Source organism: Leiobunum rupestre, chromosome 5, assembly GCF_980474605.1.
Source record: "Leiobunum rupestre chromosome 5, qqLeiRupe1.1.hap1, whole genome shotgun sequence".
In the NCBI taxonomy this organism is placed as follows: domain Eukaryota; kingdom Metazoa; phylum Arthropoda; class Arachnida; order Opiliones; family Sclerosomatidae; genus Leiobunum; species Leiobunum rupestre.
In genome coordinates this window covers 61329357-61356555 of record NC_143388.1, presented here as the reverse complement: position 1 = coordinate 61356555, position 27199 = coordinate 61329357, and the positions used below count along the sequence as shown (strand labels likewise).

Sequence of the window (27199 nt, the reverse complement as noted above, 5' to 3'; positions counted from 1 at the left end):
TTTAAGGAAATCACCAAGAAGAAAAATATCCGAGAGCCAGGACCTGTAATTTATGTTGCATACCGTAGAGGTGAAAACTTTCCATTATTTCAACAAGCACTAATTAAACAGTAGCTGGCCGGTCCTGGCTCTCGGAAATATTACTTCTTGGCAATTTCCTCGAAATTGTTTTATTAAAGCTTCTATTGAAAAAGCTCACCTTAGAGAAAAATTTTCAAAATTATTTAGCGCAGCGGGGTATTCACCCCCAACAACGACAACGTCAATTGTGAAAATAACAGTCTCATTTCCTCAATAACTAGAGGGTGAGTTTAAAAAGACGGCGAAATAAAAACAAACTGTTTAGGGAATACTAAACTTTATTTAAAAAACAAACACGGTACAAAGGCAAATAGATAATAATTTGAGAAACAATTAAAAAAGCGCGTAAAGCGATTAAAAGGATTGTTTTTAAAAAAGGAACACTTCAGGGAAATTTCACATAATATAATATTTTGAACTGTTTTGGTTTAGAAAAAACAATTTTGATAATCCTTCCTAAAGTTTTTATCTAAGATAATTATGTTTATCAAAATGCACTCTATATAAATACATGTAAAACATTAAGTACAGATAATTATATTATCTTTAAGAAAAGCAATTTTGATATTTGTTCGTGAAGTTGCTATTTAAGAAAGTAATGGTTACTGAATGCACTAGAAATTAACACCTTTGAATGAAAACCTATATTAATAGGTAACACTAACAATTGTAAGTAATAGTCCAAGAGCCCATGACAAAATGAGCATGTGATAAGGTACACGATGGGTCAAAGTATTTTTTAATTAGGTTAGTGATTTGTAACCAAGAACTGTTTGTCTTACGCGTCAAAATGGGGGCTTTCCGGAAATACGAACCACGTGACGTCACTTCCGGTGACCTAGAAAATTGATATGACCTGATATTGGTATCATTCGATTGGTCTCAACGTACTCTTACCAAATATCGCTAAATTGACCTTCAAATCTGAACTTAACGGCGTATAAGACTAAAAAGGTAATTTTGTCTTATACATGTAAATTTGGGAGGGGCTCGAAATTAGTTTTTTAATCTTATACGCCTCTTGGTTCAGACCATATTATTGTTAGACTGAACTAAATATAAGTTTTATTTAATTTAATGAAAAATAACCGAAAGTCCAAAAACAATATCCCCGAAATTAGAAACGTGAAATCTTGAAGGTTCCCCGAGTATTTACTGAACGAAAATGTGCTATGGTAATATAGCATTTAAATGAGAGTTAGAAATTTAGAATCTTGCATTAAATAAATAAAAATAATATTTAGTTCATCCTAAAAATAATATTGTCTTACGACTTCCACTGCATCCAAAAGATTCTAGTTTTTGATTTTTCCAATTATTTTGTTTACCCGTTAAGTCAATTTTCAAACGCGTGTAATATCGTGAAAAATGATTGTATTTTCAACGACCAAACGTTATTCTTATGTTTTCGACGTCACTCTACATTTTTCTCATTGACAAAATTTGACGAGCTCCAATACATCAAAATTTATTTTTTCAAAATTTTAAAATATTATTTTAAAATCGATAAACATTATGTACAACAATGGCCCCCGGTACTGACAATTCACACAAAAAATTTCAAAATTCTAACTACAACGGTTATTGAGAAAAATCACTTTTTCGATTAAAAATGAATATCCTGTATATATATATATATATATATATATATATATATATATATATATATATATATATATAAATATGTTTATATATTTATATATATATATATATATATATATATATATATATATATATATAAATATGTTTATATATGTATATATATATATATATAAATATGTTTATATATTTCATTTAGTAAATTATAATAATAATAATTTGGGTTTATTTCGAAAACATAATTTCGACCAGGCTAAGTCTTTTAAGCCTCAGCTTATTTCTATATATTTGTAATTTGAGCAAGAATGAACCGTAGAATAACGCCATTTTGCTGGTGTAGATTTCTTACTAATATGCCAGGGTTAACAGTTTCAATCGTCTGTTTGCGGATTTTAGTTATTTTAAATGATTAAGAATTTTGTTTCACGTTAAAAATGGTTACCTGGCTTGTTAAAATATGTTCGATTAGTTCAATTAGAAAGAGAGAACGAAAATTGTTTATTTTATTCGATACCGAAGGTCATTGTAAAAGGGATCAACACAAAAGCGTAATTTGATAAACTTTGCCAACCTCTTTTCGTAGATATTCCGGTCGTCATTTGCTATTTATTTAAATAACCCGGGTTTCAAATCTTATCTGGTTTTGCTTAAGGCCCATAACGATATTATTTTAAAAACTTTAAAGCATTTAAATCTAATTTTCGTCAGTTTTGTCGCTTCAATGAGTCTGTGAGATAACCAACAAAATGGATACCTATTTAGTAGCTATCGGCGAAATGGTTTGACTTTTTGACCCCCCCCTTCCGGTTTCCATGGAAACCATAGGCCCTACCCTTCTGTGCAAACTATGTATACAAATAATAAATGCACTTTACTGAGAAAAAAAATAAGGAGTTATATAGCAGTAAAAATAAAACATGATTCAAGATAACATGAAAGGTCTTATTTAGTGATCTTTTTGGTTGCGTATATCATCTTAAAAATTATCTTTTATATGATCCTTAATGGTTTTGTCATTTCTATACATTTTAATTTATTTTGTGATGGAGATAGGAATAGTGACCCTCAGTTGGAACAGAATGTAGTTCATCCTTTCACGCCAATAGAATGTTCTTGCCCCATCTAGTGTCAAATTCACGATCAATTTCCAACGTTATGAAAGTTATTGATTATGTGAGAAGTAAATGAACCGAAGTTATTGGACAGGGCCAAAATTTTAAAGGGCATTTTCCTTAACGTGGGGAGAGGAAAATCTATCGGCGATAGCGGAGCCATGAAGGCGCGAAACTTGAAAACATTGATTAAAGGGAGATCCCATATGAAAAATGCACTTAGTAGGTTTTATACGTTCACAGGAACAGTTTCCTAGTCACCAATCTTATTGCTGGTGTTATAAAATCAAGATTAGGATGACGCCAAAATCATAGACGTTCCTCTATTCATTCCACTGATGATAGTTGAAAACTAAAAAGAGATTAACAACATCAGCAATTTTCTACTTCATTGATAATGAGATCCCAGTCCCCTCATGTACGCCTGAAGGAGGTATAGAACACTTACATATGCTTATCATTTACTGATAAATAATGAATTAAAAACATAGCACGTGGAAGCGCAACGGACAAACACGGGTCAGAAGAAACGACAAAGAGAAGCCATTCAAAAGGAAAGAACCTTCGCAACTATGCTTTACCTAATGAGCGATATTTACCAAACAGTATACAGACAGGGCCGTCTTTAGCTTTTAGGCGCCCCTGGGCTAATTATATTAGGCGCCCTTTTCTATATTTTTTATAGTATTTTTTATATAGACGGCGCCCCTGCCGGGCGCGGCGCCCTAGGGCTTAGCCCTACCTAGCCCAATGGTAGAGAGGGGCCTGATTACAGAAAACTAATTTAAATGTTAAAATCAGTGGTGTAGTCGGGCCAGGGCGGGGCAGGGCGTCGGCCCGGTGCTCTTTTCAAAGGCAGGGCCACGCCCCGCCTTGGTTTTTCCATTTTTCCAGGGCACGCCCTGCCTCTTTTTTTCAACTTGCCAGGGCGTGCCTTGCTTCTATTTCGTAAATCATTTTTCTCGAATAAACGGTGTGTGAATTTATGATAAATTTTGCCCGCAGAAAAATTTCATAACAATTTCAAATCGTTACCTAGGTACGGCCAACTTCGATTACGCTAAAGATCAAAGTTGGACCTACATTTATGGCAGCCGGTACAGCCAACTTCGGTTACGCGCGAAATCGAAGTTGGCTGTATCCGGGTAGCGCCCCGGTTCTTTTTATTTTAGGACTACAACACTGGTTAAAATGCATTCCAGATAAGCATTACATTTTTGATGATAAGTATTTTCCGGAGCCAAACGTATTCAAACTGAACATGGTTATTGTAATATGAGCAATAACGCATATAGGTACTAAGAACTATGAAAGACTTAAATTTTGGCGCCATGAAGTAATACTTTGCCGATGGCCTAAGCCCAACTTGGGCCTTGGTGTAATGGATTTTTACATAGAGAGAGAACCGTCTACTGCTTAGACTGCTTCTGAAAGTATAAGATCATGGCAGCAGGGGACAATGCTGTCATTCATAGTTCTTAGTACCTCTTTGCGTTCTTGATATGAGCAACAGTTATGTATTTAATGAAAATTATTTTACTAAATACTTTATATTATCAAGGAGGATAGGAAGGGAGGCGAAGTAGGAGGGATGAACGCGCCAGCATCCTTGTAAGAAGCTTAGCGCGCGCTTGGCGGGAAAAGGACATCGCACTTCTTCTATGGGATTTGGCTTTCGACCGATTTTTTTCAAAATTTAAACATGTTGTTGGGCTTTATCAAAGGAGCAAAATTGTCCTTTGCCATTTTTTAATAGCTCCTATAGTTTGTCCAGTATCAGCGGTCAAAAGTGGACGAAACTTAGTGTAGTCTATTTGTTAAAAGAAGTCTCGGCCCATCGCTTAGCGCTCTATGTTTGCGCGTCGCTAGTCCGGGCTCACTATCAATAGAGGTTTCTTGCCGAAATTCCGGGTGCTTCCCAAAACCGAGCGTCGAATCAAGGAGGATAGGAAGGGAGGCGAAGTAGGAGGGATAAACGCGCCAGTATCCTTGTAAGAAGTTTAGCGCGCGCTCGGCGGAAAATTTCGGAAAAATGGCGGCAAGATTGCGGCCGCTACGCTACGTGTTGCCGCCATTTTCGAGCCGAGCGCGCGCTAAACTTCTTACAAGGATACTGGCGCGTTCATCCCTCCTACTTCGCCTCCCTTCCTATCCTCCTTGGTCGAATTCTGATCGCACGATGAACGAACTCAGTAGATAAATAGTTAAGTATTGAGTCTTAACTGTCGTGTGACCGTGACTTTAACCGACTATGTGCTGTATCAATAAATAAGTGTTTGATCTGTTGTTGAGTGACTGTTTGTTACCTATGAGCGAGTGTTGAATGTGGGATTCATCGAAACGGTTAATCATATATATTCTGATTTCTTTAGTATTTCTTTTATTTTATTATTGCTCATAAAATATTGAATAATTAATAATTCCACGTACGAAAATTCATCGAATAATAAGTTGCGATAAAAGAAATAATGAAGTAGTGTAAAAATCTTGGCAAGAAAACTCTATTGATAGTGAGCCCGGACTAGCGACGCGCGAGCGATGAGCGTTAACCGATGGGCCGTGACTCCTTTTAACAAATAGACTACACTAAGTTTCGTCAACTTTTGACCGCTGATACTGGACAAACTATAGGAGCTAGGGAAAAATGGCAAAGGACAATTTTGCTCCTTTGATCAATCTTAGCAACATGTTTCATTTTGAAAAAAATCTGTCGAAAGCCAAATCCCATAGAAGAAGTGCGATGTCCTTTCGGAAAAATGGCACCAAGATTGCGGCCGCTACGTTACGTGTTGCCGCCATTTTTCCGAAATTTGACAGCGCCTCGCTAGGGGGGTATTTTCTTCTTGTGATGACGTCACTTCGTGACTAGCTCTCAGTGAAATATTCCCCAAAGTGACAAACGTATGGAACAATATTATAGATTTATGCTAATACTTAATAATCCAATTAAATTAAACTATATTTGTTTTGTTTTTTGCTCTGGGTTTTAGAAAAAAGAATTATTTTCCCCATAACGCTTTCAACATTTCTAAACATGTTCCAATGATTGCATTTAATTTACTTTCTTGTAAAAAGATAAATATAAAATCGTATAAAAGTAAAGTTTTTAGACGCAGCTGCTTCATCCATCCAAACAATACAACACGATCACACTTACCCCTAAATTCGCTTCGTTTAGATTTTTTTTTTTTTTTTCAAAAATAATAAACTTTATTTTGGTGCACATGACAACTAGGCCTTCGCACCTTAGATAACTGGTTTTTAAAACCAACGTGAGAAGTCGCTTCGTGTTGGTTCGGGAAGCAACTCGTTACTCGTCCAAGTCGGTTCGCTTAGAATCGCTTTCAAAACGACAAGGTGGGGAAGTAAAATTGCTCGAATTTTCAAAAATAAAGGGAATAAAATTCTAAATAAAGTCAAATAATATTACTGTATGTATAGTAAACACGATTAACTAATTGTTTTGGGATACATTTTAGTATTTTCAAAATTCTAGTCATAATTCGAAATGGCGTTAAGCGAACCGGGGGTGAAGCGATTTCGCACGTGTGAACTAAGAATTATCGTAGCAGGGAGTTGTTTGGAACGAATTTTTTTGTTCCCCAGCGTGAGCAGAGAGACCCCGAAAGTGGGGGGGAATTTCTACCCCCTCTTGGAATAATATGGGACAGAATACCGTTTTCAGCGCCATCTATCGCAAATCAGGAGTATTTTGTTAAATTGACCCCGGGTCAACTCAAATGCGCGTTGAAATAACAAAGTCCTCCAGCCAAAATTATATTTTTTCATTATAAAAATGGTAAATAATATTCAAGCGTTGTAGTTAGAAGCAAATAGTGCTAAATACTAATAATTCCTTCATATATATTACTGTAGGTAAAATTTTAGGTTAGTTATTATATTTTGTATCATCTTGGCATTAGGCCTTTGCATGGTAAAGGACTGGGCATGTACTGAAATAAATTTATAATTATTAATCCTGGCTAGTAAAATTTTCCTTTTGTCATGCCTAAAAGTTGCGTTTATCGTACATGTAAAAATCACTCTCGTTCCCAAAATAAGGACATTATTAGTAAAAAAGTGTACTTTATCCCTGTACCAAAACCTAAAACAAATCCTGTAAAATGTAAAAAGTGGATTTCTGCTATTAATCGTAAAGAAATAAGAACTGATACAGTAAAAAGTCACCACTATGTCTGCTCTAAACACTTTGTTGGTGGAAATGGCCCAAGAGATGAATATCCGGACCCTATACCAGATACGACAGTATATAAATTACTGGTAAGTAATCGCAATAGATAGAAGAGTTTTAATCTATATTGAAGATTGTAATACTTTTCCTTTTTCAAAGGAGCCTGTTAAAGAAATTTTACCGAGATCTTTAAATCCAAAAGATGGTATAGAACTGTCACATTCGGGTCTTTAAGCCGAGATGGTTCAGTATTGCCAGTAAGCTAGGTTACCGAACAGTTAACATGTACAACAATTTTGAGCCATTGTTTTTTGTATCCGATATATGCCATTTGATCAAAACAGCTCGTAATTGCTTGGAAAATAGTGGAAAGTTAAGTAAACAGAAAGATGGTTCTTTTAAATTAATAAGACAATTGAAAAAAAATGGAAAACTTATTTTATGGGATCATTTTAACGAAACTTTCCAAGCAGATAATAAGGCAATTTTACGAAAGGTACCAAAACTTTCCTATAACCACATTCATTTAACTCCATTCTCTCGCATGAGAGTAAAGCTTGCCACTCAAGCATTAAGTTCCTCGGTGGCCAATGCCATGGAAGATATAGTTGGGGAACGTGCTGAAGAAACTGTAAAATTTATCAGATTTTTTGATAAATTCTTTGACATCCTGAACATTTCAAATTCAACTGACGGAGTTAGATTACGGAAGCCTGCATTAGAGCCTTTTCAAAGTAGCAGTGATATAAGATTTGAAGTATGTAGTAAACAAGGTAACCGAAGGGTAATGAATAATGATCTAATGTATATTTTACTTGTAGTGGCTGGAAAAAGAATTTCTTAAATACTTAGATGAATGGGAACAAGAGGTGAATTCAATGGAGGAGAAAGATGATTTGGAAAAATCTAAAAGGCTCCTCAGTAAAGACACTCTGTGTGGAATTCGCATCACTGGTAAATAGAATGCTATAGCGCATCAAACTGATCAATCTCGGAATTTCCAAAAGGGTTTATTTTCCTAATTCTGCAACATCATTGTTTAAAATACAAAAATCTAGGAGCACCCGAGATTGACCAGTGCAAAAATATAATTTCCTTGAATCTAAAATGGGTTTAATTTTTAGTGTATTCAACCATATCAGCTATTAAGTTTTTGATCTCCAAAGGGGCTCCATCGGTATTCACGTACAAGTTCAATCAAGACCCCCTAGAGCATTATTTCGGTAAGCAAAGAGCTGCATCAGGCTCTGGAGAAAATCCTACGATTGAGAAATATCACCACAATGAAAAACGAATAAAACTTATGGGTTCAGTAGCTCTAAGTGCAAAGAACGGAAACTGTATAAGTAATACCGAAAAGAAAAGAAAAGCTCAGTTAGCAGAAATGAGAAGGAGATTGAATTTATAAAACCATTTTATACTAGGAACAAAACCATTTTAATCACTTTGAAAGTTAATAAAATAATGTTTTAAATATTAATTTATCTTTTATTACTAAGCACTTTTAGTTCATTGCATATGCCCGTTTTGTTTAGACTCGATTTTTTTACTTTTTGTATTTTATGTCTAATTTGGTTTTTAAAACCTTTTAGGTAGCAATTAAGCAGAATGCTGAAACATTTGGCTAATGCTTCTTTTGAATTATTTTCATTACTCCACAAATCTCTCCACTTCGTAATAATTTCAATATCAGAATGCAGTTCCTTTAAAATTACCTCATTTCTGTTGTTGTTTTCAGCTAAAATTTTTCCCGCTTGGTAATGGGGTGCTAATGTCTGGTCTATTTGGAGGAAAAATTCCATTCCCTTTTCGTTTAAAAATATTAAACCACCTCGATCTTGTTTCTCAGACCATTTTTGAAATTCTTTTCTTTCTTCTTTTTTCTGTTCTAAAAATTTTTCAGCGTGGGGACCATAAAACCTAACTAGCTGATTTATTGTGTAGCCAGCCACTTGATGGATAATTTTCGTGTCCTACTTTAAAATTTTATAATCAGGCTGAATTTCTCTTTCTTTCAGTATGAATTCCTTAAAAATCTCGGTGAACATTCTTGCATTAAATACTTGAAGAACAGTGTTTTTCTCTTGAGTGTTAAGGCTGACAAATGAATCTAACAAATTAAATGATCCACTCAATGAATCCAGAAAATCTGTGTTACAGCTAAGTTCTATCTTGTTTCTTAAAAAGTTATTTCTGTCAAAACAAGGTTGATCTGCTTCGCAGAATTGGCCGAGAAAGTTAAATGTAACACTGATATGGTGGAAATTTTAATTTTTTTAATATCTTCGAAGCAATTCTAGTATTAAATGGTAACATAAGAGAGATATATAAATATACTTATTATTATAAAATAAACTCTTACTTTAACGTTTAGAGTTCTTCCAGTCATCATTAAAGAATTTAAATCTGAAGCTTTTAGCAAAATCTCCTTTATTTTCTTTTGTAAAGTTTCACGGTCGAAAACCATTTCTATCAAAATAAACACGCGTCAACATGTGATAATATTTACAAAATACTTTACGCTAATTACCATTATTTTTCTTCTTTCTTTTAGTTTTAATCGATACCTTAGCATAGTTATGATGTTCCATCTTTAACTGGTTTTGTTTGTCGCGCTGAACAGACCACGTGGTATAGTGAGCGTTGTATCACGGCCGTCGCGCGAAGCAGATCTCGAGACGGCCGTGGTTGTATAGAACCGCTCTGTTTCAAAATCTTTTTTTGCCCAATAGATGGCGATAAAATAGTGATACTGGCCAGTATTTTTCCAAGCCTGGAGCGCGCCTTGCTCTGACCATGGGCCAGAACGTCGAGTTCCCCCACATTTCTACTCCCCTGATCGTAGGCAGTCAAAACTGGCATTCCAACCGACCTAAACTGGGTTTTAGGCTCTAGTGTGAACGTGGCTTTAGTATCAGATACTAGTACTAAACATTTGCAGGGTTTCTTTTGAAGCAGTATCCATCGTATCTTTTAGTTATTATTATTTATTATTATTAATAATAACATTTCATTTTTGAATTATTTGTATAAATATTATATTTCATGTATCGTCTCAACATACAATAAATGACGTCATAAACTGAAAAAATTTAAATAATAACGTTACAATTATTTTCATTATTAGTACAAAGAATATAAAGCCCCAGGAATGGAAGGTGTAGCTCCGTCTAGTGAAACTTTTGCGCCTCTCGTTTTTAAAGAGAGACCGGGTTGCGGTAACCGTTTCCGGTTACTCTGATTTGCTTTGCCGGAAGTTTCTAGCGCAGCCAAAACACGCGGCCAATAATATCAATCCTTCCATTCCTGGGGCTTTATATTCTTTGATGACTTAGGCCTAAGGTCTTGCCTAGGGTATTAGCCTAGCTGATTATTATTTAAAATTGGCCAAAAATAGATTTCAAAAAAAGAAAAAATGAGCAAACGAAAATAATATATAGTAATTAAATGTAATTAAGATTTCATTTAATTCCAGATTAGCTAACTGGTCAAATTAAAAAATCCGTTATACAATGAAAACGCCATCAATTGTATAAAAATCAATAAATTCAATAAAATAAAAAAATTCGGTTGATTTGATTTTTATTAAAAAAAAATAAAAAAACGAACCTAGTTGTTTAATATTAATATTTATATTGATTTGGAAATTTAGTATTAGTCGAAGTTGGAGCTGGTCAAGAATGTCAGTCTCTAAAAACGGTTCGGTCATAAACTTAATTTTAGGAAGTGACATACTCATTACTATTATGTTACTTATGGTATTAGTAATAACCTTTGTAATAACACAAACGTCGATACTAGGGTTCGTAGAAGTACGGGCTGATGTTTGGAGTTGCTAGGAACGTAGCCTGTATTAACTTTTATCAAGGTGCATACGGAGATTCAAGTTCATCGGAATAATGTGGGAATCTTTTACAAAAGTCACAGATCACAAAAAAACATGTTTACTTCGACGGACAAATGTTTTTGGTCGGAAACAAAATTGTCGGTACCTTATTTGAAATTGGTGTAAATTTGGAAAACTGTTCGTATAAATTTGTAACTTTTAATTGTTAAATATTGAAATTATAATTTGGTCTGTGGGTAAATATAATTGGGAAACAAATTACGCTAATACCCTTTTTAGACGATGTTTATAAACCGGGATTTCACTCCATTTAATTAAAGAAAGTTAGCTTTAATTTCTCAAATATGTTTCCCTCGAGTTCTTCAGTTTCCCCTTTCCAAAAACTTTTGTATTCGTTAACGGTAATAGTAAGTGTAGGGAGCTGTTGGCTCGCGTGGCATGAAGCGCTTGCCACCACCCTCCTACGCATTGTAACCCGGCCACCTGTTTAAAGGCATTAAAAGTCGCTAGATGACTTAGATCTCAACTGATAATTATTATTTTTAAAATTTACTTTAGTTTCGAAAACCAGGTTTTATAAGCATCGTCTGAAAAGAGAATTAAGCAAATGAACTTAAATTGAATCATTTTTATTTACGTGATAATTTTAACATTACATTTTCTAAAAAACAAATTATATAGCCATAAACGTGCAGTGACAACTACTAAATAGACCAAACTATATTCAAATAAAGTGAGGAACATATGGTAGTTCTTGTACGGATTTTGTATTATTAGGGAAATCGAGCCTCAATTGGCAGTACTAGTAAAAGGGGGGATACGGTAAAGTCTCGCACTAGCTTCTCCCATTGAAATGACTCGAGTGAATCGCAGAATTCCCCCGACCGGACAACGCATTATCGGCCTTTGTCCACACCGCCTTTGAGCACTTGACCCCATTTTTAGTTCCCAGTAGTCTAGCACAGACTGGTGTAAGACTCCTGTAGCCGTTATTGTCCCCGCCGTCGCCGCCGCTGTACGCAGGGATAGTATTTAAACTCCCAGTAACGTCGCGAGGTGATAGGGAAACTCCTACAGCTACAGAAAGTGGTTTCAGAGAAGGACCAGACGAAGGTATAGAAACCCTATCACGCCACTCATCAGGACCAAAGGCTGGCTCACACGGGCAGTGTTTTCCTGATTTTCTCTATTTTCTCGTTTTACCACATTTTCCCGTTTTTCTGGCGCACAGGAAAACGACTATACACACGGACAAAATTTGCTGGATTTTACCGCCACGAGCGCTGCCGGTGAACGAGAAAACTGATAAAAAAATATTGAAATATCTCTACTTTATTTTCCGGCTTTTTGAAGCACTTTGAGTTCGACCAATCAGCGAGCGTTACGCTCTCACGTGATTTTGAAACAGGGTTGGACGTAAGGCACTAGTCACGGCATTTGACTACGAAAATAAATGCTCTGACTACTGAAATTAATCGAAACTTGGGTTCTCACTAGTCAATTTAAATAGTGAAAAATTTAACTAAACATTCACAAATAATGGCGAATATGGGCCTATGGCGGATCATAAATTCATCATTCATCAATCCCATTTTATTTAAAAAAATCACATCATGTAACTCAAGGAATTATGAACTCCTAATTTAATTCTGACGGGTAAAGGAAAATGTTGGCTGTCCTTTTGTTTTTATACCCCTATTTTTACCCCCTCTAGTCAGTGACTTCTAAATAAAATATCCTTATGTCCAACCCTGTTTTGAAAGTCTTTGAAAGTAGGCTTACGAATTTTTGCGTCTATCACGTGACGGCATGACGCTCGCTGATTGGTCGAGCCCAACGCGCCTCAAAAAAAGGTTCTCCGTTTTCTCGTTGGGGCGGTAAAACCATAGACATAATAAAGAAATAGACACCTTACGCGGAGTTTGATTTGACAAAAAAATACGGGAGTGATAACTAGCAGACAACCGGCAGTTGTTCCGTATTCCTGGGGTACTACGTGTAAAGCGCCACTCAAGTTAGGTGGCGCTTTTAGGCGCCCACTGGCTCTCCGTTTCGTATCCGTCCTGCCTTCCACAAGGCATTGTCTCCGTTACGGAGCAAACGTTTGTGGAAGGTAGTACGTAGACGTTACGAATAGCAGTGAGCGCTTGTCCTAGGCCACGTAGAACCTAACGCTTATGAATATTTATCCGGTTTAAAATCAGACGCAAAAACTTAAGGGGTGAATTTGATAAGCGGGTAGTACGTTTATGTTAGCTAACATGTTTTATAATTAAATACCAAAGTTTTTGTGATTTCTTTATTAAAATAGTAGTAGTTTAAGTGTTTTCTACTGAAAATCGGTTTTTATTTGGTAAAAATGGTTAATATTTTTGCTTTTACGCATTGCAATAACTTTTCAACAAGTAAAACAATACCGGAAATGGTTTCATTCCATAAGTAGGATTAAATTATAATATTATTTAGATAAATATGCATTCTTATTTAAAATCTTTATATAACTATAGGTTTCTCGTATCTAAACCTACAATACTTTCTCAGTGGATAATTATTGCTGTAAATCGCGACAACTGGACACCTTCAAATCATGATTTAATTTGTAATGTTCACTTTTTAGAACGGGATATACAAATTGTAAATGGCAAAAGGTGGGTCACGCCAAAAGCCATTCCAACTCCGGTTTTGTTTCCATAGAATTAAAACAAGTAAAAATAGCCTAAATTATTTTTTTATTTAATGTAAAGAAATTACATCCACTTGAAAGTGAAATAGAAAAAACCGGTGATGCTAACGTCTCAACTTTTTAAACATTTTTGGTTGCCATGGCAAAACTAAAGCCCATTCTTGTCCACCCTTTTAGGGATTTTAAAGTTACATGAAGGTCTACTTACCACCCGAGTTTGAACCAAATCGGAGATAAACACCTCGGTAGTCTCCTTGTAAGTAAAGTTTAGGGGCCCCATTACTGGGGTGGGCCCCAATGCTGCATTGGCTTATTTACGCCACTGCGAGATCTCCTTGGTTTTTAGCCAACTTCGTTAAGTTGTTATGAAGAGATATTCATCTCTCTATAAAAGAAATGTAGTCTAAGAACTAGGACTTGCTGTATTACGAAATATTGTTGGCATGGACATCTTCCCAGATATCCACGAACATATGTTTGATGCTGAAGTTGGAAACGAACATCATCGCATCAGTTTGATTAAGAAAGTTATTAATTTATATTGCTAGCTCAGACTAAAATCTAGAAATGAAGGGTCAAGCTATCAGACTTAAATTGTCAAAGCTCATTTTAATTTAAGGACAATAGCTACATACCTTTAGTAGAATCATTATTAATTCAAGGTAGAATCATCCTTTTCATCAAAATTCCCTTTACTTTTGTTTACAATTTAGAATCTCAGAATATTCTCATAACAAGCCATAACCACAACACACGAGTTACTTAAGCCTTTGACAAAATATCAATTCGCAATTAGAATTTTTTTTTATTAATAGATCATATGCTGCTTTTTATTTGGGTTTCGAATGAATTAATTGACTTATTTACAAATTATAATTAAAATTAATAGTTGAGTTCTTGGAAAAATAAATTTAACGCTTTTTCTTGTTTCATTGTAAAAACTAAAAAAACACGTGGCGTGCCAACAACTAGCAGACGAAAATATTTTCTTAAGTTCAAACTATTTCCGCTAGATGTCTATATTGTATTAAGTTCAATGGTTTAACGTTTTGCAAAGCCTACCTACCCAGTCTACCCCATAACTTCGATCCTCCTAGGGTGAAGTCCTGGGCAGCTAAGGAGTTCAAGAGCTCTATTTACGTCAACCTTATCGACCCAGAACCATATTCTAAACTCAAGTTCGAGCAGCCCTCTACTAAACATAACAACTTTACTATCGAATTCACTTTTAACAGAGGTTTTTTAAAGAGCCCTTGGGATAATTTTACCTTCCAAAATTATGGAAAAAAAAACGTTGTTGGATAATTAAGAGGGCAGAGAGAACATTTCTGATCAATACAGTTCGTTTTATACCCACTAGATGGAAGCACCCTTGACGATTCCGAATTTTAGTTCTTAGACTGGAAACCCTCGTTATTTCGCGAGGAACGTATTCAGGTCATTAAGAACCTCGAACGATGCTTTTAGAATAATATTAATATGGAAGCTTCAAAACTAGGATATTGTTTTATTGAATAGACTAGGTCGAAATACCCTATTCCCTTCCATGAAGAAATATTCTATTTTTGTAACGTCCAGATGGCCCTACACGCATCACTCTGAAAAGTACAAAAACTGTGTTTCTTAAGAGACGTTCACGGATATACAGGGTGTTTCAAAATGTTATGCCAAAATTTCAAGGAGTTGTAGGGGATGAGTTGAGAAGTATGCTTGTTTTTTTTCCATTTTCCTACGATGAGTTAAAAGAGCGCCAGAGAGCTTCAAAGTATGGCCTACTAGCCCCTGGAAGTATGCTGCAACAAGCGCAATACCAAGCAGCAGGGAAACGCGAACATAAAGGTTTGGGTTCGTGTGATAGGTGAAAAAGGAATTTGTAAACCAATCGAGGTAACCAGCGTAAAAAAGTACACAGTATTTAAAGTCCCTGCTGCTTGGTTTTGCGCTTGTTGCAGCCTACTTCCAGGTGCTAGTAGGTCAAAGTTTGAAGCTCTCTGGCACTCTTTTAACTCATCGTAGGAAAAAGGGGAATAAACCGGCATACTTCTCAACTGACCCCCTACAACTCCGTAAAATGTTTGCATAACCTTTGCAAACACCCTGTATATGACGTTAATAATAGCCCATATTTCTTGGGCTATGGTAATAGGGTGGTCAACTGGTTTTTAGCCAAATTAAGCTTCAATGGCCGTAAACAGAAACGTAAAAAGCCAGATGTCGCTCAGAATTACCATATGTAACATAATGATTCATAAGTAAGCCTCTGTATCATATTTCCATATAAAAAAATTCAATGAGACCTTGTTTTTCACGAAACGTAATTCCAAAAAATGGAAAATTATCATATTCCATGTGTAATTGATATGGTTACCATGGAAGCAAATTATCGTGAACTTAACTGTAGATTATAAACGCCATGGTTTCCTTTGATTGTTGAAAAGTCCACTAAAATCCTACTAAGGGTCTGGTCAAAAACCTAAAAATTCTATATTTTTTAGAGCGATGATGAAATTGAAATTTTAAGGTGCTAGAATTTTGCTAAAATTGGATAATAAATGGAACCACAAAATACTTCTAAACTGGTACCAGAAAAGTACATTTATTTGCCCACTTCGTCTACCGCCACTGACGACGAGACTACCCGAGGTGATAATCACCGATTTTGTTGAAACTAGGTGGGTACGTAGACCTTATGGTAACAAGAAATTTCACCGAGGGAAAAGTTTCAAGGGGCATTAGTTTTGCCATGGCAACCGAAAATGTTTTTGACAACACAGTATGTATATTTTACCATTGAAAATGACATGATAATCTGAGCACTTCTAAATAATAATAATAATAATTCTAATTAAAATTATTAATTTTGATCAAATTCAAACAACTACATTCTATTTTATTAATTTTGATAAAATTCGTTTATTACCGTCGATTTGGCGATTAGTTGGTAAATACAACTTTTTATTTTTATATTTCGCTTTTCTCCATTTTTACCGATTCTGATCAATTTTGATCAAATTGACCAAAATTCATCAAAATATCATAAAATTAATTTCATTTGTCAACTTTGATCTATTTTTTTGGTTTTGAAAATTTTCACAGGGGGGATTAGAAGCGCTCAGATTCCCTTGTTATTTTCAATGAGAAAATAAACGTACTGTGTTGTCAAAAACATTTTCGGTTGCCATGGCAAAACTAATGCCCATTGCAACTTTTCCCTTGGTGAAATTTCACGTTATCATAAGGTCTAAATTTTTATTTTTTTTTAAAATAGAGCTAATACCCAAGGCACCCAACTAGTTTCAACAAAATCAGTGAGTATTATCAAATATTTAAAAAAATGCAGTTAAAATATCTATTGCGCTTACTTAACCAGATTATGAAAAAATAAACTATCGAATTTAATAAACAAAATAATTAATAATATTTAAAGAAGAGTCCCAACTTTACAATTTGTCAACTGATGCAAAATTTTCAACACAGTAGAATTCGTGGAAAAGTCAGGATATTAAAAAAATAGTCTAACAATCCGGGAAATATCTGGGAATTTAATTCCGGTTGGAAAATAAGAAAACCTTACTAAAATATAGGTTAAAAAATACAAACTTTTGGCACAAAATAAATCAGGGCAAATTTCCGGAGATGATCAGGGTAAACCTGTAAAAGTCAGGGAATTTACTGAAATATGATTCGAGAAGGTAAAATAGTGCGGGTCGAAGAGTCACATTTTGATTTTGGGAAGCAGGGGCGTAGGAACGTTCTAGAAGTTGGAGGGGGCAAAGATAAACGAAAAGGGGTCTGGAGAATGGTTTTGAATTTTTAATCGAGTGTAGCTTATCCGAATGCATGTGTACTTTTTACTACTATGTAAATTGGCGGGAAAAGACTGAAATTTAAACACAGTTGAGGTTCTATAAGCTTTATATGCTTTTAAAATGACAATTTGAGACTTGTGAAGATTTCTACTGACCAAAAGGTTGGAGAGGGCAATAACATTAGTTGCCCCTCCCTGCAAAATTATAGGGAGGGGCATTGCCCCCTTTGCCCCCCTGGTTCCTACGCCCCTGTTGGGAAGAACATGGTTTATCAATAGCTAAATATTCCCACACAGAAATCTGCTTTCGAGTAAAAAAAGTAAATCTGAACACCTGTTTGGATTTCTTAGATTTAAAATACCGGGAATAGACTGATACTTTTTGCGCTATATGTTTGAGAGACACAACCCCCTTGGGGCCAGAAACAAGACGGGGGTAAAAATATCTTTCCCCACCGGCACCATGGAAAATAAAGGATTTTAAAATCAATACTAATCGAACCCGAATTCTTCCATACTGCACGCACACATACAATACACTCTAGTCTTTGATAATATTTTTTTTTCAAAAACATTTTTTTTACGGTGAGGAGAGGGGTATAAAATGAAACCCCTTAACCTTTAGTGGTGGGGGCAGATAGCAGTTCTTTCTTCCAACAGCAGGGGTCGCCACAATATTTTCACCCACCCCTACCCGTCACTTCCTTGAATTTTCTTATGGGGTTATCGATTATGGGAAGATGAGTATGGATACGGTTCCGAAACCCGGCGGTTGCCAAGTATTGCTCGGTGGATCGGCCCTAGTTGCAAGTTAATCTTAATTACTAGATGGCGCTGGCCTCGGTATCTATCACGGCCGCTTTGTGCAATACATATATATATATATATATATATATATATATATATATATATATATATATATATATATATATATATATATATATCTTCGGTGGTAGGCGGCGAAACCAAGATGGGGTTAGAGGCTTAGAGCCCCAAATTCCAAGGCGTATAGCTAATAAATGGTTTTTAGATAAATATAACATATCTATCCGCTCAAGCGACTAAGAATTAATGTGCTTTGCAACTGAAACTGTTCACACCTTTTGCCCCTAAATCAAGGTGGAAATTGGGGTACACTTTGTACTTCATCTCGAAAGCGAGAGCAAAACAATTGGTCGTTTACAATTAGCATTGCCAGACGTTCGATAATTTCGAGCAATTCTTTGAGCCCTACGATAATAATTCTAAGTTTTATTTTGTTCTAATCAAGATTGTTTCAAGGGTTCAAACTGGATTTAAGCGCTATTAAAATTGTAGATTTCTCATAAATAAAATAAAATTAATTAATTAAATTAATTAAATTTGACGCCAATATTTCGACAAAATTAAATTTTCAGGCGTACGATAAATATTTTCCTGAAATCGATAATTTTCTAGCCTTGGAACGATAATTTGATTTTCAAAACTGTCTGTCACAGTTATAGTCGTCTGCTTATTCAGTGGTGGCGCCAAAAGGTTTTTTTAAGCAAAGTAAGTTGGGCCCCTATTTCAAATATTTGGGGCCCTTAAAAGGATTTCGGGGATTTTCATATCTTAAAGCAAACAAAATATGGTGTTCAATCATTAAAATTTAAATTTCTCAATAATAAATTTCGGTAATATTATAATTAATTTCAACATTTTCGCTAATTTTCGATATTTTGGGCCCCTTTTCCATGGAAATTTGGGCCCCTTTAAAATTTTCAGGTACTCCACTTGGGGGAGTGACCAAAATACCCGAACAGCGCGTGAAATGTACGACAGGTCGCAATCTTTACCAAATTATTAGGCATCTAGCTAGCTCATTTGCTAGATGGTTTCGTGCGCGCGTAGGTCGCGAGCGAATCGAGCGTAGCAGCTAAACTTACCTTCCGTCATTGATCCCGCCGAGGCCTAAGCGACTGGTCGTAATGATGCCTTCGCACGCGATTTCTATATTCGGTTTTATTTGTATAAGCAAATAAATGGAATCGCTACGAGGTTTTAGTTAACGGTAATGGTGGGCGTGTGGTTAAAATTGAAAATTTCCTTATAGTTTATTAATTTCCCGAAAATCACCACCAGGGTATTAAGGCTTTAAAAGCGATACGCGTAAAAGTTTGTAAAGTTAATTCAAATACGGTAATAAAATTTCATATTTTTCGGCAGAAGATTTCGGGCGATTTGCGTTGGGAAAATGTAGTGTTCTTAATTTTCCGCAAATCGGAAAAATAAAAAATTGAAACCTAAATTACTTTTTAAGGTTTTTTAATGTTTTTAACTTTTTATCGATATAAAATGTCTAATATCGGTAAATATACTACAAAACATTAAAGTGTTACATTATTAATCAGTTTAAACTAGTCTAGAGGTTTAGTTCCACTTTCAGATTCGAAAATTTGCAAACAATATATTAGACTAATCATGGAATGAAAACTTTTTTATTTTTATTTGGGAAAAATACTGAAAATTTTCCGGAAAAAAAGGCCTCGGTCATTTTCCGACTTACAACACTAGGAAAACGTCTATATACCCGTGGAAGTTGACTTCTTTGTAAAACGGGAAGAACTGTATCCTATATTTTTGGCCTACTAACTCTCAAAGTGGACAAATAACGCGTCTGTCTGCGGGGTTTTTGCGTCTAAAACGATTTTCGTATGTCTAGCCCCAGGGCCGGATTAACCAATAGGCCGAATAGGCCGGGGCCTAGGGCACCAAGCCTACAAGGGGCACCAAGAGGGTTCGAAAAAAATAGAAGTACAAAACTTTAATCATTTGCTTTTCACAAAATATTTTCCGGAGTAATTTTAGTAAATGCGTCCACCCCTATGAACCAAAAACGTTTGATTGTCACATTCTCTGACGGACTGCCGTCTAGCCCCTGACGACAGACATACTAAATCTGGCAGCAAAATGAATTTTCCTTCCATTTCGCAATTATAAAATTGAGGAAGCACCTGAAAGAGGGCACCAAAATTAACTTGGGCCTAGGGCCCCATTAAGTCTTAATCCGGCCCTGTCTAGCCCGGTCTAGTCCCCTTTTGGAAATGAAACTGAAACTATCAAAGCCATTTCCGTAATATTAGGGGGACCAACTTGGAACGTCAGGACGAAGAAAAGAAAGTAGTATCTTCGTCGCCTACCGTCAGTTACTACTCGAGACGGAAAGCGTCGCCCAAAAGGGAAGGTAACGCCGAAAAATGTTACGCTGCTTTGGTTTCGCGTCACCCCTCCCCAAAATGTCCTTTCAGCTAAGACTCGGCTTCGCGCCTTCACGGAGGGATGGAGGAACGCATTGGCGTCGTCTTTTCCTTCCGGAGGCCACCGAACGAGCGCCGAAGCTTCGCCGAGTACTCGACGGACGAGAGGAAGCCGCCCGCCGCCGTTGGGTTCGAACGGGGAGAGATTCGCCAGAGTCGGAGGGAAGACGCGGAGAAGGCGAGCTAAGCCTCGGCAGTTCCGCGTCGCGACGGCGTGATAGTTTAGAGGGGGGGGGATCCCAAATATAAAGAGGAAAGAGATTCGAACCCGTGTAGGGAGGGTTGGAGAGAGGGTCTCTTCCGACCCCTACGCGCCGCTATTCGAAAAGAACGGGGAGGAGAGTAAATAGAGAGGGAGGGTAGGGAGCGGCGGCGGCGAGCAGCCCCACTCGCCAGTTCCGTCAGTCCCGCTTGGATCGCGAGCGACGTCGAGAGGTCCGGGAAAGTTCGGAGTTTCGCGTCGCGCCAGAAGTTAGGCCTAAAAAGATGGGCACTATCCCTGAGGATTATTCAAATGGACGGCTAACCCGATTTCAATTCGATATCAACGTCACGGTTTTATCTCGTTCGTCGCGCCAGGCGTTCCCACCCGCGCTAATTCCTCCGAATCATCCGATTATCTTCGTCAATTGCTAAAAATCTTGGATATTTTCGGCTGACTTAAATTAACCGCGAAGTTTTCGGCGTGGGTGTACTCTTTCGTTATTAATATTATTCTCCTCGTTTGGTGATAATTTTGGTGAACAAGTGGTTTCTACTACTATTCTTAAAGTGTGTCCGGAGAATGTGATTACTTCACTGATTGGAAAAATTGTTTTGCCGAGAAAATAATTATTGTGAGTGTTTCGAAAAAAATAAAAGCCGAGTCTGGCTTCGTAGAAACGTTGGAAAACGCTCGTTTTTATATCGTGAAAGTGGGAGTGTTTCGCCGGCTGCCACCTGCTCTCAAGGTAAGCGGCATTCTACCTGTCTTTTATCTCGGCTGGTTCGCGATGACTAAGCCCCGGCTATTACAACGTATTTCTTTTGGTTAGCGCTTCTGATTCAAATATCGTGGCTATTGGTCTCTGATCGGATTCTCCGTATTTAAGTTTATAACCCAAACCACCACGACGTATTATCGATTTGACGCGTTTCGCTACGAGATGTCACTGATATCTGCAATCCCCAAATGGCGATGCCCCTAGAAGCCCCAGAGCTAACGCCGATGTTTGTACCTCCAGGAATTTATACGCGTATTAGGACGCTACTGAAACGCGTCCATTTAAATTATTATCTACACCAAATAACTGTTCGGCTCCGTATGTAAGGATAAATTTTAACGACAAATAATCTACGTTGTTTATTTTGAGAAAAATTACGTACTATTGTACACGCGGTTGATTCAATTTTGTTTTAAACTTCCGGCTAACAAAATAAGATGTTATTACCATTGAAATGAAAGTAGAGGGCGCGCTAACCTCCCCGAGGGCTATAGGGCATATTTTTTTTTATGGCTCTGGAAATTCTTCAAAGTTAGCACTTATAAAAAGACGGGGAAATGAAAGAATCTATTTATGTTAGTATGTTAAAAAGAAATAAAAAAAAATTACAAAAGGAATTTCTGGCAATCTTATGATGCATTCCGGAAACGTAAATCACTCGAATTACTTGAAAAACAGTAATATTTCAAGAATCTTATTATAATGACAGCGGATGTTGGGGGGTGGAGGGGAGGGGGGGGAGTGATAAGAATAGTTTACGTATGACGTATTTTATGACGTCGTTAAGGAAGTAGGTTGCCACTAATAGGCAGATAAGGTTCTGATTGAATCTTTATCGGATAATACCGCCTAAAGCATCGGTAACGACCGAATAATTAAGCTAAGTCAAGCGAGGTCAAGGGTCAATTTCGGAGACAGTAACTATACCTACTTAATTTCAACACTTCCTTATATAGAGCTATTGTTTTATAACCCTATTTAAATTAACTTAAGCGGAATTTTGTATACGTTGATGAATTTTTAAATGGACCTTATATGTCCATTATCTTCTAATTATAAACAATACTATTTAAGGATATAGGTGCAATTTCCGTTGAAACATTGGAATGTTTGAAGTTCATAAACGTCTGTACGGGATAAAGCTACGGTTACATGTTTCTCCTACGCGTTTCCTTGAGCGTGCTTAACCTGTTTAATAATTATTACAGTTCAACGTATCATAAGTAACTTACGTAATTAAAATAAGTATGACATTTTCTTTTTGTTTTAATAATAATTTTCTGACCGAACATTTTTCAAGGCTTCTCGGTCGGTACATATTACCGGGGCCTGTGCAGCCTAGGGACCCGGGTTTTAACAAACGAGGTATATTTCATCCGGGTTACTCCCAGAAAAAGTAGTAACGGCTCTCTTTGGTTCCGGAATTATTATTATTTTACCGGGGCCCGGACGGCTCTCTGCGGCCCCGTTGCGAAACGGAGTATTATATTATCGTCCTTGGGCTTATTTAACCACTTAAGGAGTCTGTGCTGAACAAAATCTTGATGGCGTAATAATTCTAAAAATCATTTCGGTATTAATTTTTGCTAATTTTCACACTTATTAAATTACTTATGACGCATTAAAAATAGTAAAAATTGACGGCAACCAATAACTGTAGCAGTTTTAATACAACCCTAAGTATCTCTAATACTGTTGTTAATTTTCCGGAAAAATAAAATGCGGGAAATTTTCGACAAATCGGAAAAATAAAATGCGGGAAATTTTCGACAAATCGGAAAAATAAAATGCGGGAAATTTTCGACAAATCGGAAAAATAAAATGCGGGAAATTTTCGACAAATCGGAAAAATAAAATGCGGGAAATTTTCCACAAATCGGAAAAATAAAAAATTGAAACATAATTTACTTTTCAAGGGTTTTTAATTTTTTAACTTTTTATCGATATAATTTCTAATAACAGTAAACATACTACAAAACATTAATAGCGTTACATTGTTAATCAGTTTAAAGCTTGTGTAGAGTTTAGTTTTACTTTTAGATTCGAAAAAATTAATCAAAAATTCCGTTTTATTTAAATTTGCAAGCAATATTAGACTAATTATGGAATGAAAACTTAGTTTTATTATTTTCGGAAAAATACGGAAAATGTTCCGGAAAAAAGGCCTCGGTCATTTTCCAACTTACAACACTCTAATTAAATACAAGTACCGTCAATTTACAACAACTCTTGAGTGTATGTGGGTATAATACCCAAGGTATATGACCCATAACGTTTAGGCGTGAAATATCTCAATTTGCCGTGAGATAAAAGACTTCCCACCTGCCCTTCCGCTGTCGGCGCGCGTGCGTTAGTGAGTGTCCCACCCTGAAGGAATAATTAAGCCTTGGCTAATCGGCCTTTTCCAAGACGAGATTAGTGGAAGGAAGCCCTTGACGAGATTTGGCTCTCTCCCCGTTAATATTTTCACTCTCAGGCGCGTCATCAAAGTCCTCTCAGCCATCAACGGCCGGCCACGCGATTTTGGCAGGAGTCCCAAAGCCTCGCTCTTTCGGCCTCGACCCCTGGCTATGATGGATAAGGGTCGGAAGTTGCAGCTTACGGACTATATCTACAAAGGTTGGGTGTTGTCTTTGGAACTAACGGAATCGAATGGCTTTCTCACGATATTCGCGTACCCGATACGAAATTGGTATAGGTGTCTTCGCGTTAGACTGTGATGGGCATTTTGACTGAAACTGGAGTGCCGAATGGGCTCAAATTCCGCTCAATTTTACAACGGCTTGAAGCTTTTAGCTCCGAAAATGGCGTTCGTCTTAACAGTTATTTGAGCAGATAAATATCGTTTCTGCACTAATTTGAACAGTAAAATCAGCGCTCATTTGGGCGGGGAAATCTGAGCTCCTCTTAGTAGTAATGAGTTTTAAAATCAGTGCTCATTTGAGTAGAGAAATCGGCGCTCATTTGAGCGGAGAAATCAGAGCTTCTCTTAGCACCAATTTAAGCAATGAAATCATAAAATCAGTGCTCATTTGAGTAGAGAAATCGGCTTTCGTCTTAGCACCAGTTTGAGCTGTAAAATCATAAAATCAGCGCTCATTTGAGTAGAGAAATCGGCGCTCGTCTTAGCACCAGTTTGAGCTGTAAAATCATAAAATCAGCGCTCATTTGAGTAGAGAAATCGGCTTTCGTCTTAGCACCAATTTGAGCTTCAAAATCATAAAACCAGCGCTCATTTGAGTATAGAAATCGGCTTTCGTCTTAGCACCAGTTTGAGCTGTAAAATCATAAAATCAGCGCTCATTTGAGTAGAGAAATCGGCTTTCGTCTTAGCACCAATTTGAGCTTCAAAATCATAAAACCAGCGCTCATTTGAGTATAGAAATCGGCTTTCGTCTTAGCACCAGTTTGAGCTGTAAAATCATAAAATCAGCGCTCATTTGAGTAGAGAAATCGGCGCTCGTCTTAGCACCAGTTTGAGCTGTAAAATCATAAAACCAGCGCTCATTTGAGTATAGAAATCGGCTTTCGTCTTAGCACCAGTTTGAGCTGTAAAATCATAAAATCAGCGCTCATTTGAGTATAGAAATCGGCTTTCGTCTTAGCACCAGTTTGAGCTGTAAAATCATAAAATCAGCGCTCATTTGAGTAGAGAAATCGGCGCTCGTCTTAGCACCAGTTTGAGCTGTAAAATCATAAAACCAGCGCTCATTTGAGTATAGAAATCGGCTTTCGTCTTAGCACCAGTTTGAGCTGTAAAATCATAAAATCAGCGCTCATTTGAGTAGAGAAATCGGCGCTCGTCTTAGCACCAGTTTGAGCTGTAAAATCATAAAATCAGCGCTCATTTGAGTAGAGAAATCGGCTTTCGTCTTAGCACCAGTTTGAGCTGTAAAATCATAAAATCAGCGCTCATTTGAGTAGAGAAATCGGCGCTCGTCTTAGCACCAGTTTGAGCTGTAAAATCATAAAATCAGCGCTCATTTGAGTAGAGAAATCGGCTTTCGTCTTAGCACCAATTTGAGCTTCAAAATCATAAAACCAGCGCTCATTTGAGTATAGAAATCGGCTTTCGTCTTAGCACCAGTTTGAGCTGTAAAATCATAAAATCAGCGCTCATTTGAGTAGAGAAATCGGCGCTCGTCTTAGCACCAGTTTGAGCTGTAAAATCATAAAATCAGCGCTCATTTGAGTAGAGAAATCGGCTTTCGTCTTAGCACCAATTTGAGCTTCAAAATCATAAAACCAGCGCTCATTTGAGTATAGAAATCGGCTTTCGTCTTAGCACCAGTTTGAGCTGTAAAATCATAAAATCAGCGCTCATTTGAGTAGAGAAATCGGCTTTCGTCTTAGCACCAATTTGAGCTTCAAAATCATAAAACCAGCGCTCATTTGAGTATAGAAATCGGCTTTCGTCTTAGCACCAGTTTGAGCTGTAAAATCATAAAATCAGCGCTCATTTGAGTAGAGAAATCGGCGCTCGTCTTAGCACCAGTTTGAGCTGTAAAATCATAAAATCAGCGCTCATTTGAGTAGAGAAATCGGCTTTCGTCTTAGCACCAATTTGAGCTTCAAAATCATAAAACCAGCGCTCATTTGAGTATAGAAATCGGCTTTCGTCTTAGCACCAGTTTGAGCTGTAAAATCATAAAATCAGCGCTCATTTGAGTAGAGAAATCTGCGCTCGTCTTAGCACCAATTTTTGAGCAATGAAATCGTAAAATCAGCGCTCATTTAGTTGACAACTATTAAAGCAGATGGCGCTAATTTTCCACAAACGTAGCCGTCGCGTTATGTGAAAAAGAAACAAGTTGACCACATTATGTTCTAGGAGCGTAGCTGCAGTTCGATAATCCCAGTAATAATAAAAATAATCAGACTTGGCGGCCAACCAAGATTATGTCGCGCGTACATTCCCGCAAAGCAGAAGGACAAAAAAAGAATCGCCAAAATGGAACATTTATTGTTAATACGGAGGAATAGGATGATTTCTTTCAGCGGGCAGCTCTTTGGGAAGAAAACTAAGGCCTTATCTCTTAAGGTCTTAATGGTGAGGCCACTAAAGCAGGCCTTTTCCGCCCCTTTGAAAGGATACGGCCTAAGTATGGCCGCTTTTACATCTTTGGCAGGACCAAGGCCCGATAACTTGGCCAAATGTTTATTGACCGATCTCGGCGTTCTGTCGCTTCTGCCTCGGATGTGAGCTTATTTTTTTCTCTACGGACGTCGACTCCGCGCCTAGCAATCGTTGAAGAGCTTTTTATGCCATACAAATCCCTTATTTGTACGGATAAAACTGACCTATGCTATGATTGTAGACTATTTCCAACGATTATTTATTTATTAATATTCTAGCATACTTCGTATCTTATAGAACGATTTATAAATTGCTTACGTTGAAACCAATATTTGGTTTTTTACTTGACCAAAAATTGGAGCTTTGACGCAAACAAATTGTAGTATAGGCCTAACGCTTGGTTTCCACTAAGGCAAAAACTCCATATCGACGCAAAAAATCCGCGAAAAAATCTCCGTTAACCCTAAAGGATGGTTTTCACAAGGGCAAAAACGCCGCGACCGTTGACTCAAAATAATGTATTAGGCCTAACGCTTCGT

At 36.8% G+C, this 27199-nt stretch overlaps 1 protein-coding gene across 1 annotated transcript in view; it reads left to right on the top strand.

The window, feature by feature from the left end:
• The first annotated feature begins 21411 nt into the window (after window positions 1-21411).
• Window positions 21412-27199, top strand: part of LOC149945520 (uncharacterized) — a 104861-nt gene continuing 99073 nt past the window's right edge. Inside the window, exon 1 of the mRNA XM_090174563.1 lies at window positions 21412-21550. The gene's annotated coding sequence lies outside the window, so the exon portion shown is untranslated. The remainder of the gene's footprint in view (window positions 21551-27199) is intronic.